Below are 18,046 nucleotides of genomic sequence, written 5' to 3' on the forward strand. Positions count from 1 at the left end.
ACAGTGAGAACTTCATGAGGAAAGTCTATATGCCATTACTTCTGTTGGTATGTAACTCTCTTTTTGTGTTGAAGTTTCTCTTCCAGAAAGAGACACTTTAGTAAGGGCAGTTAACTGTTGGGGTTTTCCCACCATCTTTCCCTCAGGAACTCTGAGGAGGTCATGGTGAGCCAGCAAGAACACAGTGTTGCCTGACCTGAAGGTGCCTGACGGGCTAGGCCAGGCCAGCAAGTTACTCATTTGGCAAATGTCTATGGAGCCTAGGGCCCAAACTGGAGGTCACTGTGGTAATACTATCACCCTGGCCAGGACAACAGCTACCAGGCGGGTGGGAGCCATGGGCATGTAATCAGGCAACCATTCTACAGAGTGGTAATGTTTCGGAGATGACCCAGGCTGTTCCAGGAGCAGAGCTGATGGTTTCTCACTCAGTGGGGGACCCTGGCAGGACTCTGAGTTAACAGTGCAGCTGGGGATAGAAGAAGGAATGAAGGGGCAGGCAAGGGGTTCCAGGTGAGAGAGGTGACAGTCTGGGGACAGCACATAGTTTATTGCCTGGAGCAAGAGCTGGAAGAGGGGAGAGATAGGCTGGAGAGGAAGTCAGGGGCCAGGCCTTGCGAATCTTGATGAAGACGTTGGACATTTTCCCGAGAGCAGCAGGGCGTGAGACCTTGATTCCATCTCTTGCTTGCAGCTTAAGTGGGTGTGAGAGAAGCCCTTTGAGCCCACAAAAGAAGGTGTTTTTTCAAAAGAGAAAAAGGGGCAGAAAAAGTCCTGGCCTCTATGCCAGGGATTATAACTAACTCTGGCACTCCATGCTGGCCACCAAACCAGCTTTTGCCCTTGGACATGGTTCAGTTCCAGACCTGGGGCTAGGGAATCTCTCGTGCATCTTACCCCTCCGTGCTTTCTTCCCTGCCACAGGCTGCAATGTACACTTGATGACGTGATTGTGGGCTCGTGCTGTCTGTCACCAGCACACTTTCAATCTCTGAAAGCCAAATGCTACATCTGGTGCCTTTTTGTTTGTTTGTTTGTTTTTCTAAATGGGACTGTCTTCTTGTATGTTACTGTTATGAAAGTAATATATGTTCCTTACAACAAAAAATTAAACATCACAGAAGTGTATACAACCAAAAGTGAAATTTCCTGCCTCCTTTTATAATCCCATTTCCCTAAGAAAATCATCCTTCCAGACAAAGGAACGCATATACATGTATGCCTAGACATTTTCTATTGCAGGATCCCACGTAAAAACAGGCTCCCTGGTCCCTTAAAACGTCCTTCAGTTCTTTTTGGAAGTCCCTAGAAGGGTGTCTCCCCTGTGTCCATAACCCTGTTGGTTGTCCCTCCACATAGCAACTTCTGTGTCCCCCCTCCCATGCTTCTAGTGTATCTGCTGCTCACAGAAGCTTGAAGAAACTCACAGAAGCCAAACACCAAAGTCCAGGTCATGGGTGCCATGTCTTCAAAGCTTCCTGTCCTTGGCTGGCAGAGTTGAGACAGTGAGTTTCATCTGTTCACCATGTGCTGACCACCCTTTGTCATCGGGGGCCCAAGGCTGCTCTGCTTAGACTCTGAGACTCGACGCGTCTCTTCTGAATGGTCCCATCAATTTCTGCTGCTAGGAGCCTAAAATTCAGTCTGGGAATCAAGTGGGAGGGGAGATGCTCTTCTTGTTTTATTGCTCCTTTCCCTTTTTTTTTGGCCCTGTCCACCCTCACAAAGAAAAATCTCTTCCTTCTTGTCCTTTGTCTTCAAAGGGTTTACATTAATTTGTAGAAGCTCTTTATATGTTAACAGTATCATGTATTATTTACCTTTACATATTACCACTTTTAATCTAAACTGAAAATATTTCTATCAGTTTAGCTTTGACATTGTTAATCTTGTCCTTTGTCCTTAAGAGATTCAAAGTTTATTTAGTCTAATCTACGTAATTTTTCATTTATTGCCTCTATGTTAAGGACTCTTCCACTGCAAGATTACAATAATATTCTTTTCTAGTAATGTAGGAGTTGTATATTTAAGTTAAACACTTGAACCTGTCTGGAATTTGTTCTTGTGAATGTTGTGTGGTAAGTGGAGTTTCTTTAAAATTCCCCAAATGTTGGCTGTAGAAGCTAAAAGCTAAGAGAAGAGATAGACCAAGAGACTCAGCTGGCTCTTGGATGCTCTATGTGGGAGAAACTTGTTTGCTGAAAACATAGAGGATTGTGCTCTTGGCCACTTTGCAGTTCCATCTGTTTCCTGCTGAGAATGACTCTCAAACTTTGTGTCTTTAGAGCCAGTCTTTTCCAGGTGATGTTATTCCAGGCTTCAGAAGTTTGGATGAATTCAGGGCTGTGTTTTGTTGCATATGAGGTAAGCTGAAGAATCACTGTAGATAAACTGAGGACTGACTTTCAGAGGAGGCCAGGGCTATCCTGTCCACAACATCCAAACCTACCCTGGTGGGGTGGGCAAGTAACCACAAGTTCTGAGCTGCCCTGAGACCCTAAGATCCTCAATGACTCTTGGCTAACTTCATCAACGTTGGTAACTCTCTGTACCTGGCACTTGTTGGGACCTCAAAAACATTCATTTGTTGGATTATCAGAGAGCCATTAGGAAGAAAGTATGGATGCCAAAGAAGATGATGGCCAAAATAGGAGAACTTTCACAGCAGTTCAGTATAGGGGAGATGACATCCCTCCATCATATATTCAGCAAATATTAGTTGAGTGCCTACTATGTGCCAGACACTTTCCTAGGAGCATAAGTGTGTCGTTTTTTATCAAAAACCAATTCTCCAATACCAACTGGGTGTCCAGCAATTCAACTCAATTATCACACTAACTGTTGGAAGTTAGCAGAGACCCCAGAGGTTAAGAGCACAGTCCCATAAGACTGCCCCGATTTAGATGTCAAGTACAAATGGGGTCCCCAGGGTACCAGTATTTCTACCCAGCTGACTACAAAACTGGGGCTTCCCATGATCCTCTTACCCCCTCAGTTTTGATAATTTGCTAGAACAATACTCAGAACTCAGGAACACATACTTACGATCACATTTTATTGTAAAGAATATAAATGGACCTGGGGCACATGGGTGGCTCAGTTGGTTAAGCATCCAACTTCAGCTCAGGTCATGATCTCATGGTTTGTGGGTTCGAGCCCCACATCGGGTTCTCTGCTGTCAGCTCAGAGCCTGGAGCCTGCTTCAGATTCTGTGTCTCCCTCTCTCTCTGCCCCTCCCCTGCTTACAGTCTATCTCTCTCTTTCTCAAAAATAAATAAACATTAAAAAAATGTTTTAAAGAATATAAATGGAACAGATGAAGAGGTACATAAGACGAGGTCCAGAAAGGTCTCCAGTACAGGAGTTGTTGTCCTGGTGGAGTAGTGGTACCCAACGCTCCCAGTATGTGATTATGGTTATCAAATTTGAAGCTCCCAAACCCTGTTGTTTACAATTTTTATATGGGGTTTCTTTATATAGGCATGGCTGAAGAAATCATTGGCAATTGGTGATTGAACTCAACTTTCAGCCCTTCCCCCTCCCACCCCCAATCTAATCACATGGTTGCTTCCTCTGAAGCTATGTAGGGGGCCCACTACTAGTCACCTCATTAGCATAGATTTAGCCAAGGTCAGAAAGAAGTATGCTATGAATAAAAATACCTTCATCATCATAAGGAAGAATAAAATTATATGAAATGAAATTAAATGAGATAACCATGAAACCATTGAAGAGATAACCATTAAATGAAATAGAATAAGGTACTGTCATTGATTAAGTCATCCAGGAGACATTGAGCATCTTAGGGTCTCAGAGCTGCTCAGAACTCATGGTTACTTGCCCACCTCACCAGGGTAGGGATGACATTGTGGGCAGGAGAGTCCTGGACCCCTCTGAAACTCAGTCTCCATGGTCTACAGTGATTCTTCAGCTTGCCCCTATATGCAACAAACACAGCCCTGAACACCTCCCTCCAAACCCATGGGTGTTAAGAGAGACAGGCTTAGGTTCAAATCTTAGCTGTGTCTCTCATTAGTTCTATAGCTTGGTAGATAATTCAATCTCCCAGTTTGGGTGGCCTTATCTTAAAAGCAGGGGTAAAAATAACTATTTCGCAGGGTTATTTTGAAAGCTTCTAGCTCATAATGAGAACTTGACAAATGTTAGTGTTCCTCATTCCTATTATGTCTCTTCAGCCTACTCTGTTTGCTATGGGTGGGGGGTAGTTAAGGAGTCACAGCCTTTGTCACACAATTATTACAGCTTGAGGCATTTGGGGTTTATTTGAAAATGGGAAGGACTCTGCCCAACCTGTCTGATATCCAGTCTCTGAGAGGAAACAGCCAGGGGCACATAAAGCCTTTTGTATGGCTGTTAAGATGAAGGGCAGCACAGCTGTTTGTGTGCATGTTTCAGGAGTAAATATTAATCTACTGAAACTCATTTTTGTCATTGGGTGCCTGAAAACCTGTCCTGTGCTTCTGAGTAGTGTCCCTGAGCTGAAGGCATTTGGGAAGGGTAGAAGTATGGCAGTGGACCCCCCTAACCTTTGGTTCTGGCCTTATTGGCACTGGTTTAAATATGCTAGGGGACACCCTAGACCAGTAGGACACATATGATCAATATGTAAAGTTTTTCGTTGTAATTTTTGTTTACACCAGCTGGAAATTCTTGACTATAAGATCGAGAAACAATTGTGTCTTCTGGATAAAAGGAGCAAACCTAGGTATCATAGGTGTGATGTGATAGAAAGTGTAGCAGAAGGAATATGAAAATTGGGGCAGACAGATCTGGGTGAGTCCCAACTCTGCGACTTACCAGTTATATGACCTTGAGTCTCTCCCTGAGCCCCAGGTTAATCCTCTTAATAAAAGTTGGGATAATAATATCTAGAATTAAATGACATAGAATGAATATCGTGTATGTGAAAGTATCTTACATATATGTCTTTATTTTTCACAAAATAGTTATAAGATGACAAGAACATATCATTTTGAAGACTACCTAAAGGTTTATTTTAATTAAAATAAACCAATTCCTGAATCCTAAATCTTAAAGTTCTCTCAAGATTTCAGATATCTTGGGGCGCCTGGGTGGCGCAGTCGGTTAAGCGTCCGACTTCAGCCAGGTCACGATCTCGCAGTCCGTGAGTTCGAGCCCCGCGTCAGGCTCTGGGCTGATGGCTCAGAGCCTGGAGCCTGTTTCTGATTCTGTGTCTCCCTCTCTCTCTGCCCCTCCCCCGTTCCTGCTCTGTCTATCTCTGTCCCAAAAATAAATAAACGTTGAAAAAAAAATTAAAAAAAAAAAGATTTCAGATATCTTTATTCCATATCACAATGGGTGGTGACAGTGCCCACCAGTTAGGTGAATTACAAACTCACCAGGCATCATGGACAGCAAAGAGACCATCATCATTGGATTGTCCTGACCTCTTGGCCTCTGTACCAAGACATAGTGTACTTGATTGGGTCTTACTAGGGCCAACCACTCAACTCCTCATATTAATGAACTGTAATGACACTATTACTTTAGTTCTTTAGAGTAGAATAGTATCTTTGATAGCCATTTCTTCAAGCTTGAATCATGGTATTGAAAGCTGATTACAAATGCTTGACTCTCTATAAACTCACTGTTAATGATAAATATTTTGTATGTTTATTTATTTGAGAGAGAGAAAGAGAAATTGTGCATGAAGGGGAGGGACAGAGAGAGAGGAGAGAGAGAATCTCGAGCAGACTCTACACTGTCAGCAGCAGAGCCTGATGTGGGGCTTAATCTCATGAACTGTGAGATCATGACCTGAGCCCAAATCAAGAGTCAGATGCTCAAACCAACTGAGCTACCCAGGTGCCCCATGATAAAGATTTTTGATACCTATGTTGAAACTTATCTTTTGATTAATTATATGAGGTTGATGCTTCTTAGATTTTTTAGGTATTGACTACACACTCACAAATGTCATTAGATCATATACAAATGATTTTTTAAATGTTTATGGCCTGGAAATTGACAGACAAGTTGACACAGAAAAGCCAAAATATTTGAGTTAGGTACCTTGTAGCTGCTTTAAATGGAATCATCTCCTACTGGCTGTTTAAAGCAGTTGAAAGTGATTATTTTTCCATTTTCTTCTCTAGGTCCTCAGTGGTGTTCCACCAGAGTGTAAATGAGGCTTAGTCACAGCAAATGCCAGTCAGGATTCATCCAGTGGTGGGGCAATCCTGCTAAGTGTAAGCCAAAAAAAGAAAAATCTAGGGAGTGTTCAAGAAACACATGTCTTGGTCTAGAAGCTGGTGACTGGGTGGCTGCAGGGCTAAGCTCTTAGCATGTTGGCTCAGTGGCTGAACATGGGCCCAGACAGAGGCCTCATGGTTGTTTCAAGCATGCTCATTTGAGTGGCCACTCATTGGCGTAGGGAATCAGAAAAAAGAAGCCTGAAACATATGGTTCTTGCCCTCTGAGATGGCAGAATATGAAATGAAATGTTACAGACGATGGCATCGTGCAATCCTGGGGGAGACGCAGCTTTGCCATGGAAGAGGCACGGAAGATGCGACCAGGGCTGGGCTCTGAGGGTTCATCCTGGGATGCACGTGGGTGGTGAGCACCAGGGTAATGTGAACATTACCTAACCTTCCATGCTGTCAGCCAGTGTCAGTCGGCTTGGGTTTTTTACCAGGCTCAGAATCACCAGATAATGAGAAGGCTTTTTTCTGCAGAAATCCTGCTCAGTTGGTTAGGCAGCTCCAAGGGGGTTAGTGGGCAGGCTCTTGGTTGGAATGTCATTGTCATATTTATCAATGCATTAATCACCACTGGCTGTAGGAAACTGGGCTACAAGCAGGGTGAGTTCCATTCTCTGAAATGATAGACTTGGCATTTCAGGTAAGTAGCTGACATGGCCTGCACCCAAATTCCCCCTGGGCTTTTGTTAACCAAACGAGCACAGGTTCTGTCCTGTCCAGAGCTCCTGTGGCCCTGACTAGACTGGACGTGGATCCCCCAGGCTTCAGCCCCCAGCACAGCCTGTATTCTCTAGAATCCAGAGGTCCATCAGTGGACCTAGGGCCCCAAAGCTTTTGTATTTTCGCAGCAAGCACTGGTTGCCCTGGGTTTGGGGCTACAAATGTCGCAAGGAAAACAGTCCAGGAGTACTCAGGCATGACCCTCCCAGTGGCCTCTTTTCTCAGGAGTCTGTCTCTTTCAGAGCCTGCTCTGAGCTCTACACCCCATGGGTAGCAGAAGGTTACTGAGGGATTATCAAAGGATTAGGGAGCTTTGCTGAGTGAGCATGGATGGGGTACTTTCTGCCAGAGTGACTTTTCTGAAACAGATCTGATCACACCACCCCTCTATGGCTCTACATCTCCTACAGCTGTATTTAGACAAGTGTTATCCAATCATCCTCTTCAACAAACTCATCCAGCAAAGGGAGTGCTTATAAAAATGCAGATTCCTGGGTCCACTCCCTGACCTGCTAAATCTGAATTTCTGTGTGCAGCATTCGGGAACCACAGTTAGAACAAACTCCCCCATGGATATCTCCTGTTACAGGACAAAATCCAAACTGCAGAGCCTGGAGTACAAGACCCACCAGGATGCGGATCTGTCTCTATCTTCTCTCCCCCTGGAAGCACCTGCTCACCCTGTACTCCCAGCTTCTAGCCAGACTGATGCACTGCACAGAGTTAGGGTCTCTCACCCCCACCCCCCATTGCTCCCACTGCTTAGAACATGCTCCCTCCCATTCCCCTGCCTCCTTCCCTTTGTTTTCTTTTCTCCTTTTAATAATGTACTCAGCCATGTCTCCTTTGGGTTAAGCATGTTTCTTCCACTTACCTCTTAGTGGTGGTTATGCTGACTCATAATCATTTGGGTACTCATATTTCTCCCCATTGGACTATGAGTTCCACAGGAATGGGGGCCATATCTTGTCCCTGGTTTCCCAGCGTGTACTATGCTTCCTGGCCCTTAGTAGAGGCTCCGAAACAGTTGCAAATGAATCAAGTTCTCAAGTTAGAGGCACCAGAGACTTGGGTCTACTGGGTTTAGTACATCTTCTTAACAGAACTCCAATGGCAGCAGTGGTATTTATTTTAAATTCTCTTAAGGACAACAAAGGGATTAATACAGAAGCAGCTCAGGCAGTAAGATTAACCATGCACACTTTAGTAGCCATGATTAGGCATACTATATGCAACAAAGTACAAATGGAAGTACAATCACAAGTCCCACTGTTGTCCTGTCCAAACTATGCAAAACCATGCTCAACAGGCCCGTGGTAGGACTGGTAGGCCACTGGGGTCGTTGGTTGGGGGTAGGCTATAGTGGGGGGTCAGGGAACCCAGAAGCTGAAACTAAGATAGAGGTCCTACCCCAGGACTTTCAAGGAGAAAGGAGTGACGGTCTGGGTCAGCCTTGGCGGGCACACCAAGGGTTGGCGCTCTTAAGATCAAGTAGCGTTGCCAAGTCCTGAAGGCAGCAACTGTGGAAGGGGCCACAAACACCACCATCAGCAAGAGTCTGGAACCAGACAAAAACTGGGCCAAGAACTAGGAAGAGTTTGGAAAAGGTAGAGCTAGCACTACCTTCCATGAGCTCCAGGGACAGCGTGGCAAGCCCGTGTGGTGAGGTTTTACGATGAAGGCCTTGTTTTGGGCAGTCCACTGAAGACTAGCTGTGGGCCCTGTGTGTGTTTGTGGGAACATGACACCTGCGGGAGGGTGGGCATCTGGGCCTGGTGTCGAGAAACCAACCCCTTGATGACAATCTTAACCTCCCCCCTCCCCTTTTAAATAAGCAACAAAATTTTATTTCTCACGGTTTTGCAGGCTGGAAGTTTAAGAGCAGGGTGCCAGCATGGTGGAGTTCTGATGAGGTCCCTCTTCTGGGTTGCAGACTGCTGACTTCCCTTGTGTCCCCACATGGCTGAAAGCAGAGAGAGGAAGCAAGCCTTCTCCCTTCTTGGACTCTGCTCCAGACCATGGCTTTTGTGGTTTTGAAAGAGGCCACCATCCCTCTTTCTGCTCTGGCCAACCATAACTCTTCTTTATCTGTCGCCCACATGAAGGCAGATCATGGAGTAGGAGGCCTATGTGTTTTCACGTTTAGAACATTCTCAACACTCCTAAAGCTGCAAGACGCAGGCTCTGGAACTTCCACTGCCGGCTTTACCTCTGCCTGCCTTTTGCAACCGCAGCCTGACAGGAGGCTCTTGTCCAGCCTCTCCTCACTCGTGGAGTCTGTTCCCAGAGCCCCAGGGCATGTCACGGCTCCGGAGTGTTTAGTCCAAGTGTCTCACCACCTCTGCTGCTTTAGCTTTCTTAAGTCCTTTTGCCTCTTCTAGTTTGGCCTGATATCTGCCATTCTTTTCACCTCATCACAGAACCTCATGAAACAATGTTTGTTCATCGGATTTTCCATGGAATGATGCTGTTGGGGAGTGTCGTGAGGAAATACTGTCCCTGTGTCCCCCAAAGTCCGTTCCAGCCTGATGCTCCCTGCTCAGTTCCGTGCACGACCTCAGCTACCCGGTCTCTCTGTACACAGTTACGGCACTGTTTCAGATCTCTTCTCCACCTATCCTCCTGCCCAATCCCTAGCTTTGTGTCTCATTAGTGTTTTAAGAACTGCAAAACCTATCCCCTTCCTCTCTTCTTTCCTTCCTTTCAGCTCTTTGTTGGTAATTATAGAAATACTATGCTTTCTGAGAAGAGGGTCTGGCAAGCACATACATGCAGTTTTGGCCTTTGCTTGATACCCATCTGTTTTTCTGCTTTTTTTTTCTTTAAATTTTTTTTTTAATTTTTATTTATTTTTGAGAGAGAGAGAGAGAGAGAGAGAGAGAGAGAAAGAGCGAGCAGGTGAGGGACAGAGAGAGAGGGAGACACAGAATCCAAAGCATGCTCCAGGCTCTTAGCTGTCAGCACAGAGCCTGATGCGGGGTTGAAACCCACGAACCTGCAAGATCATGACCTGAGCCGAAGCCAAATGCTTAACTGACTGAACCACCCAGGCGCCTCTCTCTGCTCTTCTTTTTAATTAAAAGACTGGAAGGTGTGAGCGTTGGCTGAAGACCGATGGGGGCCATTAAGACTTGAGCCTAATTCTGGCTCCGACATGGAGTCTCCCTCTGGCCTTGGGCAAGTTCCTTAAATCTTTTTATTGTCTCTAATGAAGAGTCCAGGCTGTTTCTCAGAGACAGGCTGAAAATTGTTGAAAATGCTAATTATTGAAAATATCTTCATAGCTACATCCGTTGGCAAATTCCACACTCCTTTTTGCAAGGTCCAGGGTCAGATACCCTAGTTTCCTTCTGCCTTAGCGCCTTCAGATAGCTGGCCTATTTTTTTTTTTTTATAGAACATCAAAAATAGGCATTCATTATTTGGAGTTATTAAAAATAAAAACACACTCCTGAGCAAATGGGGTAGAATGTAGTTATCAAAGCCAAGGTCTGTTGCTAATAAAAGTGTGTGTGTGTGTGTGCACGCGCACGCGCGTGCACCCCTGCTGTGGGCCATGTCTATGTTATGTAACAACTGATCTTTGATCCCTGATTGTTATCTGGTGAGTAGCCAGTTGGAATTGGGATTCACATGGCTTGGGAGCTGCTAGTAGCCTTGCTCGGAACCGGACAATTTTATGGAGATTCAATCCTGCTTGATAAACACTCTTTCTCCCTGGTCTATCCAACACCAGTCCAGCTGGTTTTTGGGTCCAGTGATGTTGCTTACTGCGTCTTCCTAGAGAAAGAGTTCCCAATGATTAGTGTGGAGCCAGCTGCTGAGCTGGCAGCCGGCCCCAGGCTTGCAGGAAGTATTCTGGGTTCTCCTGAGGACATTTGTACATCTAAGTAGGGGTTTCCAGGCTTGCTCTGTTGAGAAGCTTTAACACCCTACGCAGCTGCCTGAGTTTCTTCGGAGGGAGTGTGTATGCTTCCCCACGTGGGATGGGGAGCCCAGTTTACTTCCCTTCAAGGTAAGCTCCTTGTTAGCTGACCTAGGGCCCGTTGTTACCAGTGCACAGGGCCTAGGGGCCTGTTACAGCATTGGCTTCTTGGCTTCAGTCTAGAATGGCTCGTTTTTGGTTGTTGGGTGAGTCAAAAATGATATTTCTATCACATCACTTAAGTCAACCAATCTAGGCTGCTGTAAGCAAGATGCAAACGTTTTTGGGCCACCTCATAGTCTAGGAGGTATGTGCTGCATTGTTGGGCAGCTCTGCCCCCTCCCAGCCCCTGCTCCCCACCCCCCCCCTCCCTACTCAGGAACCCATAGTCCTTCTATCTTGTAGCTCTGCCATCCCAAGTCCTTGAGGTCATTTCCATGGTTGAAGCTGGGTTACCACAAAACCAAGTCCAGATATTAGATTGGAGAAGAGAGCAGGGAAGTGCACTCCGGTTCCAATGGTGCACATTATCACTTCCACTTCATTCTGCCAGAGTGAACTCAATGACAACACTACCCCTTGCTACAAGTGTAAGGAACGCAGTCCCTACCTGGGCAATCACACACCGAGCCATTACTCTGTTATTGTGGAAGAAGAAGACAGACACTATATTGCATTGTAATAAATCTTAGCCATGACTACAACTATATGCAAGTCCTCCTAGCCAGTCTCTGAACGTAGGGGTGGCCTTGGGGACAACCATCATATGCTCCCACCAGTAGTGAGAGTTCCCACAACCCCGTGACTTTGCCCCAGGTTTGATAGCTTTTATGGACTGAATGTTTGTACCCCCTGAAATTCATGTATTGAAATCTAGTCTCCAATGTGATGGTATTAGGAGGTGGGGGTCTTTGGGAAGTAATTAGGTCATGAGGGTAGAGCCCTTATCCATGGGCTGTGTGCCTTTATAAGAGGCTAGAAAGCTAGATTGCTCTCCTTCTGCATGTGAGGATACAACAAAAATCAGCAATGTGCAACCCAGAAAAGGGCTCTCACCAGAGCCTGACCATGTTGGTGCCCTGACTTCCAGCCTCTAGAACTATGAGAAGTACATCTCTGTTGGTCATAAGCCACCCGGTCTATGGTACTTATAGCAGCCCAAGCTGACTTAAGACAGTATTATTTGACTTTCTAATTTTTGCCAACTTGATAGGTGTTAAGTAGCATCCTATTATTTGGATTTCCATTTCCTTGATTACTAGTGAGACTGAGCATCTTTTCATATGTTTAGTGACAATATGAGTTTCCTCTTCTATGAAGTGCCTATTTATATTCCTTGCTCATTGTTCTCTAGGGCTGTTTGTCTTATCTTTTTGAATCTTAATAGTTCTTTATATCTGGATACTAGGGGGGAGGAGAATGATTAAAAACAGGGAGATGAGAAAATGAAGGCCTTTTAGGGATTTGGTTTGGCTGGATTATACATATATAATCGGGACTGATAAGGATTAAAACTGGAAGGGTAAATTGGGGACAAATGAAAGGCTATTAATGCCAAGTTGAGGGTTTTGTACCTTATTCTGAGATTTATGAGAATCACTGGAAACTTGAGTAGGTGCATGATCTTTTTGGGAAGACTTCTCTATTCCCTCCTACTTCCTGCTTGTCGGGATTGAGTGGGCTTCCTCTGGGCTCCTATAGGTCATTCATTTATAGTCTCTCTCTCTCTCTCTCTCCTTCTCTTTTCCTCTTCCTTCTATCTCAGTCTGTTCAGACTGCTACAATAGAATACTGTAGCCTGGGTAGCTTATAAACAGCAGAAATTTCTTTCTCACAGTTTTGGAGGCTAGAAGTCTAAGATCAAGATGCTGGAAGATTGGGCATCTGATGAAGATCCACTTCCTGATTCACAGATGGCTGTTTTTTCCCTGTAACTGTGTATGACAGAATGGCTGGGGAGCTCTCTAGGATGGGACTAATCCCATTCACAAGGGTTCTACCTTCATGACCTAAGGACCCCCTAAAGGCCCCACCACCTCCAAGTACCAGCACATTGGGGGTTAGATTTCACCATATGAATTTTGAGGGGACATAAACATTTGGTCTATAGCACTCTCTTCCTACTGTATTGACCTGATCTGTTTCTGGGACAGCTTCCCCACCGGAGTGATGTTAGAGCTTTATTCTTGTTTCATCGTAATTAGCACAGTGCCTATTTCAAAATAGCTGCTCAGTAATGATTACTGAACAGAATTCAAGAGCTTAATTATGGTATCGATGGATGGGAGAAGACAGTTAGAAGCTGGAACATCACCCAGGCAAAAAGCAGTAAAGGTAGTGGAGAAAGGGAAATGATAAAAGCAAAATAAGAGGGACAGCTGAGAATGACCTAGTGATGCTGGAAGCTGGAAGGAGGAGGAGGAGATCAAGGAGGAGGGTGACTCTGAGATGTTGAGCCTTAGGGGGAGAAGAGTTCAGAATCTCAGAGATGGATGCTAATTAAAAATTTTAAAAACGTACAAAGTTGCTTATAATGGCTTAGCATTCTGTAAATTCAAGGCTTATGTCTTTATAGTGGTAAATACCACTGGTTACTCCAAAAAAGGGAAACTCTGTCCAAATAGAGGACTAAAAATAAATGCAGACTTCCTAGTTCTTCCCTGACATTTTTGCCCAAGAGCCCATATTTAAACATTAATCAATCTACTGACTGTGCTACTTTGTTTCTATAGAGCTTCTTGGTTAGCTGAGGGAAGGAACATGGATATTTGGAGCTGGGCCCTTAGACGCTGCTTTAGGCCAAGAATTGATGCTTACGCCCATAAGATATCCTGTTGCATGAGACCTGGTGGATGTGAAGCAGGCAAAAAGCCAAGCTCGGTGACACCTTCCTGTAGGCTGGTTGCTGTCGGTTGTTATTGATAAGGATCATCTTCTGTTTTGGAGCCATCAATCAAGATTGGAGATCTAAAATGATAGCTTCTGAGCTTGAAAATCATCCTCATTCTCCATCCTAAGAATTATCCTTGCTCATTTGGAGTGAAAGTCCCCACTGTATAACGGGAAAGGCAACAAGTGGTTTGGGAGTCCCTAAAAGGCACCCGGAGCTGCTTTTGCTGTCCCTCTAATACTAACTCTGCTTACTCACTGGAACAGGGTGGGCACAGTATGGCCTGTGAGCCAAATCCAGCCTCACCCATTCCATTAAATACTGTCCACAGCTGCTTCCGTGCTACAGTGGCCAAATTGAGTGTTTCAACCAGAGACTGTCTGACCTGCAAAGCTGAAAATGTTTGATATTTTCCAGAAAGTGGGCTGACCCCTGTGTGAGGATGTTAACACCATGAAGACAGAGGCTATGTCTTCTTTTCTGCTTAATAACCAGAAAAATGGAACACTGGAATTTTTTCTGTTCCTCTTCTTCTGCCTTCAGTTTCTTTCCTCTTCTCTCTTACTCCTTTGCTTCTCTGGCAGCAGTCAGTATTGTTCAAGACCAAAGAGATTGCCAAGCTATGGTGGAAAACGAAACTAGCAGCACTGCCACACCGCGTGCCGGAATGCTGTCTGACCAGGTGCTACCCGTGCTGTGCTTTGTAGATGAAATGTGCTTCCTGAAACTCACCATGACCGAAGACTATGGGATTTGGTAATAGTAAGCTGTGGTTCCTTATGGAAGTTACGAATGTACAAGATCAAGAGGGTGACTAGTTTAGGCCAAGTCCCACAAGACATATACATCTGAACCTTAATATCAGGCACCTGCCCAGAAAGCTGAGTGTATCATGGTGAGCTTTGGGAAAGGCTCTGAGCAGAGCACCTTTTGGGAGTTCTCATGTAATATATGTCTCAATTCTTCAAGAATATAAATTAAGTTATGACCCAGCAATAGCACTGCTAGGAATTTACCCAAGGGATACAGGAGTACTGAGGCATAGGGGCACGTGTACCCCGATGTTTATAGCAGCACTCTCAACAATAGCCAAATTATGGAAAGAGCTGAAATGTCCATCAACTGATGAATGGATAAAGAAATTGTGGTTTATATACACAATGGAGTACTATGTGGCAATGAGAAAGAATGAAATATGGCCCTTTGTAGCAACGTGGATGGAACTGGAGAGTGTGATGCTAAGTGAAGTAAACCATACAGAGAAAGACAGATACCATATGGTTTCACTCTTATGTGGATCCTGAGAAACTTAACAGAAACCCATGGGGGAGGGGAAGGAAAAAAAAAAAGAGGTTAGAGTGGGAGAGAGCCAAAGCATAAGAGACTCTTAAAAACTGAGAACAAACTGAGGGTTGATTGGGGGGGGGGGGGGGGGGTGGGAGGGAGGGGAGGGTGGGTGATGGGTATTGAGGAGGGCACCTTTTGGGATGAGCACTGGGTGCTGTATGGAAACCAATTTGACAATAAATTTCATATATTGAAAAAAAAAAAGAATATAAATTAAGCTAGCAAACTGCTCCATAATGACCTTCATGATGACAGAAGTTCCAATTCTGACTTCTTGGTTTCCACGGAGCTCCATGTTGGACTACGTTGATGCAGAGCCAGCTGCCCCATGGCTCACCTCCCTCTCCTGCTTTCCCAAGGGGCCTCACGTGCCACGTGTAGACATGAGTCTGCATGATTGAAGACCACCTTTAATCCAGGAAAGAGGCCCACGCAGGCCCTACAAGCAGACTTTAGAACATTTGGGAAGGGAATTCCAGAGTTCTGGGCCTGATGCCTCCTTGGACACAGGCGTGAAATAACTGGAGGAAGACCAGAGTGGGACCCACAGGGAAGGCTTCATGGCCAGCCAAGTAATTTAATCTTTTTGGGAAATGGTTTCCTTTTCCAATAAAATGGTGCAAAACAAAACAGTTCGTTAAGGCCTTAGTTTTTGAACACTGAGGTATTTTGTAGTTCTACAAGGCTGTTCTATGAATCTGAAACTTCTAGCACCTAAGCTTTTCTTAACCTGACAACCACCTTGGACAATATGTGGTAGCAATTCTGCCCTGTGAACATCAGGAGTCACAAATGATTAATCTTGGGATCTGCTTGAGGCACTGAATTATCACATTGAGGAAACCAAGCCCCACATAGCTTGGGCTTAGTGGTCTAAGTCTTTCTGGTGCTTGAAACAGCTGTCCCACCAAGGTCATGCTGCCGTATTTCTAGGGATAATCTTCCTTTCTCCATAAACTTTGCAGGACTGGTGTTACAGAACTGCGTCCTTGTTGGCCCCGGGGCAAGTACCCAGGGTGTCACAGGGTATCTTTCTTCCAAGCCCAAAGCTTGTTGTCTGCCTCACTTTCCCTTTACTGTCTCTTTAGGAGAGGCATAATAGCAGGCAAAAGTAAAGTTTTCTAGGAGTTTTGTTTTGTTTTACTCAGAGTAAAAGATTCTTTTTTGATTCTCCATTATTCCAAAATCTTCAGCTCCCCCAGAGAACTGGAACCTGAGAAGATCTGGCAACAAGTCACATTCCTGGCATATCTCCTGAGTGGTCTTTTTTCTGAACTGACTCTCCATTTTCTCTACCTCTTCTTTGTAAATCTTATTAAATCAGATTGGGAGACCTTTTAATAGAGTAATATGTTCTCAGGATATTTGAGCCACGCTTCCAACAGGAATACTCTTCAAACCCAAACGAAGCGTAAACATGCCTCTTCCTCCTGGATTTTTTCCCCCTGCGTGTGTTTTGTAATTGGTATTTTTTTTTATTTAAATTTTTTTTTTCAACGTTTATTTATTTTTGGGACAGAGAGAGACAGAGCATGAACGGGCGAGGGGCAGAGAGAGAGGGAGACACAGAATCAGAAACAGGCTCCAGGCTCCGAGCCATCAGCCCAGAGCCCGATGCGGGGCTCGAACCCACGGACCGCGAGATCGTGACCTGGCTGAAGTCGGACGCTTAACCGACTGCGCCACCCAGGCGCCCCTGTAATTGGTATTTTTTAAAAAAGCATGGCATCCCTGTCGGTCTACCTGCACTTTGCTGCTGTCTTTAGCTTTCAGAGGTATCATTTTCTTGGACCTATTTCTTTTCTGCATATCTTTCCTTGCTGGGTTTTTATAATGTTTAGTTTGGCAAGTAATTATTGAGTGTTTTTTGTGTGTCAGGAGCCGGGGAAAACGACAGAAAAGACAGACATTTCCAGTGGAGAGCTCAGGTGTAGTTGAGACGGGCACCTAAACTGAGCTTCCCTCCCCCAGGCAGGGTGGGATTTCCTCCCATATCTGACTCTTCCCAGTCCTGGACTCCTTCCCCAAACCATCACGACCCAGCACAAATGAGTGATTATGCTCCTCTCCCCACACCTTAGTCTCCTTTGTGATATGGTAGTTGCTGACTTAGATGACAAAACCAGACAGAATGCAAGGGCATGTGGTCAGTATCAACAGCATGCTCTGGGCTTTCCCAAACTATTTTAATTCTAGTTAAAATGGTTTTATGGTTTGGGTCATTGGTAGATTAAGAAAAAAGTCAAAACCAGATTAAGCTATGAGGCTACCAGAGTGGTTTTGTAAATCTGTAGTTTCCTGATAAACATCTATAATGGGTAAAGCGGTGGGCCAGTAACTGTGCAGGATTTAAAGCTGTGTAAGCCCTCTGCTTTCTGCCTCTGGGGAAGCATAGGAGTCTTGCCGAGGGAAAAAAGGCCACCGCCTCATGTTCACTTTCTTCCACTTGCCCTTCTCGGGAAGAGCTACTAAATCTCAGCATCTTTCTCCTGCTTTCCTCCCTCACCCCAGGACTTTGGATTACACTGAGTGTTATGTGTGTGGAGCAGCCCTGCTTCAGAAAGTGCTTGAACTAGGAAGCCTGTCTGTGGACCATATAGAGAAGACCGCCTTGGCAAGGCACTGTTTGCTCTCCTCATCCACAAGTCTCTTAAAATGGTTTGGATTAAAAACGATTATGTTCTGATTCTTCGTGAGCTTTTCTGTGAGCAATCAGATGTCCTGTGAACCACTACCCCCTAACATCCCTGCAGAAGATGCACACATCAGCACTGTGGAAGTGGCATAGCACTGTATGAGTGAGGCATCGACATCTTTAAACAGTTACATAGACATACTGGATCTCATATCCGACTGAGGATCCACTCTCACCTGCCCTTGCCTCTTTGTCTCCTGTCCTAATTACACCTATGAGATAGG

This window comes from Prionailurus bengalensis, chromosome C1 (genome assembly GCF_016509475.1).
Source record: "Prionailurus bengalensis isolate Pbe53 chromosome C1, Fcat_Pben_1.1_paternal_pri, whole genome shotgun sequence".
Taxonomy (NCBI): domain Eukaryota; kingdom Metazoa; phylum Chordata; class Mammalia; order Carnivora; family Felidae; genus Prionailurus; species Prionailurus bengalensis.